This window comes from Sciurus vulgaris (assembly GCF_902686455.1).
Source record: "Sciurus vulgaris genome assembly, chromosome: 7".
In the NCBI taxonomy this organism is placed as follows: Eukaryota; Metazoa; Chordata; class Mammalia; order Rodentia; family Sciuridae; genus Sciurus; species Sciurus vulgaris.
Genome location: NC_136467.1, coordinates 161,455,494 through 161,458,781, shown reverse-complemented (window position 1 = coordinate 161,458,781; position 3,288 = coordinate 161,455,494). Strand labels below are relative to the sequence as shown.

General features: G+C 47.2%; 1 pseudogene across 1 annotated transcript; it reads left to right on the top strand.

Moving 5' to 3' along the window:
• Positions 1–1,704: 1,704 nt before the first annotated feature.
• On the top strand, positions 1,705–2,780 carry LOC306665906 (Krueppel-like factor 3; annotated as a pseudogene). Its single transcript has one exon. The product of its transcript is annotated as a Krueppel-like factor 3 (transcript).
• Positions 2,781–3,288: the final 508 nt, after the last annotated feature.

Sequence of the window (3,288 nt, the reverse complement as noted above, 5' to 3'; positions counted from 1 at the left end):
ACACCAAAGAATACGAAGGACTGGCCATCACAAGTTTGAAGTCGGCTAGGTAATGTAGTGAGACCCTGTTTCAAAATTAAATATATGCTGGGGAAGCCAGCGGAGAGCTCCGACCCACAAGCAGCCTCTGGGACCAGGGCAGAGCAGCCAGAGACCTCTCCAGGCAGCCCTGCCCCCTCTGGCTGCAGGCTTTTTCCATGGGGTAATCCAAGATGGCAGACTAGAGGGTGACTGCATCTCCAGTCACTCCAGAACCCAGGATTCAAGAAGGGGAGGCATTGAGTGACTCAAACTAAAATAGAACCATGAGGTGTGTCTCCCTCACCCGGTGAAGCTCGGCCTTGAGGGCAGGTCCGGATAGGGGCAGCTTATCAAAGTAGGGCAGGGCAGCTGGAGTCTTCCCCAGGCAGCCCTGCACACTCCAGTGGTGAGCTCCTCCCACACGGCCAGCTTCTCAGAGCAGGACCCCAGTGAGAGCCTTTCCATACAGAGACAGCTCCAAACCCAGGAACCAGTAGTGGGCTAGGGGCAGCTTTCTTCACAAGCACTGCATTATCAAGTTACTCCAAGACTTCAGGCTACTGAAGGCTGGGAGGTGATACACTGGAAATCTACTATAAGCCAATAGAGGAAATCTGCAATATCTCAGAGTGCCACTGACATCTGACCAATATGAGAAAACAAGGGAAGAAAGTCTCCCAAACAAACCTACACACTATATCAATAAAACCCAATGACAGCACAGCAGAGGAAATGTAAGAAAGGGAGTTCAGAATGTACATAATTAATAAAATCAGGAAAACAAATGAGGAGATGAAAGAGCAAATACAGGCATTAAATGATCACACCAATCAACAGTTAAAAGACCAAATACAGGAAGCAAGAGATCATTTCAATAAAGAGTTGGAGATAGGGGGCTGGGGAGATAGCTCAGTCGGTAGAGTGCTTGTCTTGCAAGCACAAGGCCCTGGGTTTGATCCCCAGCACCCCAAAAAAAAACAAAAAAAGAGTTGGAGATACTGAAAACAAACAAACAAACAGAAATCCGTGAAATGAAGGAAACAATAAACCAAGTTAAAAACTCCATAGAAAACATAACCAATAGGATAGAACACCTGGAAGACAGAACCTCAGATATTGAAGACAAAATATTTAATCTTGAAAACAAAGTTGACCAAACAGAAAAGATGGTAAGAAATCATGAACAGAATCTACAAGAATTATGGGATATCATGAAAAGGCCAAATTTAAGAATTATTGGGATTGAGGAAGGCTTAGAGAAACAAAGCAAAGGAATGAACAATCTATTCAATGAAATACTATCAGAAAATTTTCCAAATCTGAAGAATGAAATGGAAAACCAAGTACAAGAGGCTTATAGGACTCCAAATATACAAAATTACAACAGGAGAGTGAATGGCGCCGGCCGTCATGTGACTGCCCAGAGTTGGTTCCAGGAGCCAGAGGGGAGCCAGAAGCGGAGCCGCATGGAGCCGGGCTGAGCCAGAGCGCAACTCGAGTGCCAGCCAAGCCGAGCCCAACCGCTGCGCCACACGCGTGCTCATCCCAGTCCCTGTCCCCTGCGGCTGCAACTGCCAATGCTGCTCGGACTGGACCACTGACATTACAGCACTTGTGGGGCTCCAGGCAGCGGGATCTGGGCCTTTATTTCCCACCGTCAGCACCGTGCCTCGCAAAGCCAAATACCAGAACACCCTAGAAGATTTAACTAAAAGAATGCTAATGTTTGACACATTCCCTGTCAAGCAAGAGGCCATTAACCCTGTCTCGGTGTCCTACCCATTTAATTACATGGAGTCAATGAAGCCCAACAAGTATGGGGTCATTTACTCAACACCGTTACCTGATAAGTTCTTTCAGACCCCGGAGAGCCTGTCCCACGGAATACAGATGGAGCCAGTGGACCTCACAGTGAACAAGCGGGGTTCGCCGCCCTCAACTGGGAGTTCTCCTTGGTCGCTCAAGTTCCCATCCTCACACAGGAGAGCGTCGCCTGGGCTGAGCATGCCTTCGTCTAGCCCACCGATTAAGAAGTACTCACCCCCATCCCCAGGCGTGCAGCCCTTCAGCGTGCCACTGTCCATGTCACCAGTGATGGTGGCAGCCCTCTCTCGGCACGGAATCCGGAGCCCGGGCATTCTGCTGGTCATCCAGCCGGTCATGGTGCAGCCCGTCCCCTTCATGTACACCAGCCACCTCCAGTAGCCGCTCATGGTCTCCTTGTCGGAAGAGATGGAAAACTCAAACAGTAGCATGCAAGTACCTGTAATTGAATCATATGAGAAGCCCATATTACAGAAAAAACTTAAAATTGAACCTGGGATTGAACCACAGAGAACAGATTATCATCCCGAAGAAATGTCACCACCCCCTTTAATGAACTCGGTGTCCCCCCACCTCAAGCATTGTTGCAAGAGAATGACCCTTCAGTCATAGTGCAGCCCAGGAAGAGAAATTTACCTGTGGACTCTCCAGATACCCAAAGGAAGCGGAGGATACACAGATGCGATTATGACGGATGCAACAAAGTGTACACTAAAAGCTCCCACTTGAAAGCACACAGACGAACATATACAGGAGAAAAACCCTACAAATGTACATGGGAAGGATGCACATGGAAGTTTGCTCCATCTGATGAACTATCAAGACATTCCTGCAAACATACTGGAATCAAACCTTTCCAGTGTCCAGACTGTGACCGCAGCTTCTCCCGTTCTGACCACCTTGCCCTCCATAGAAAACACCACGTGTTAGTCTGAAAGCCTCCGTCTCCACCTCATTGTGGCTCTCCACTCTCCTGGCTCTCTCTCTGTCCTCCCTCCCATTGTCTAACTCAGTTTTTACATGTACATTTTAATTTTGATTCAGCTGGCCTGAATCTCTGAATTTATATCATTCAAAACTTGCATATGGTCAGTAGTCTATACTCTCTAATCCTCCCTCTCCTTACCACGGGTCAGACCTAAAGAAGAATGTGAACACTTTTTTTTTTTTTTTTTTTTTTTCCGGGGATGCTAAGCAAACCCTTCTTACAGAAACGTTTAATGTAATGAGAATAAGGGAACATGTAAACTAACATAACCAATTGTCGGTTTCTCCATGTATTCCTCAAAGAATGTCAAAGTAAATGTATTAGAAATAGAATATCCAGCCTGCTAGTCCTTGCCAGAGACATCCGTACCTCTCTGCCCGATGATCCCATTTTATGCTTGACAGCAAAGAGAAGGGTGGCCCCGTTCACCATGTATAGGAGGACGTGCAGCAATA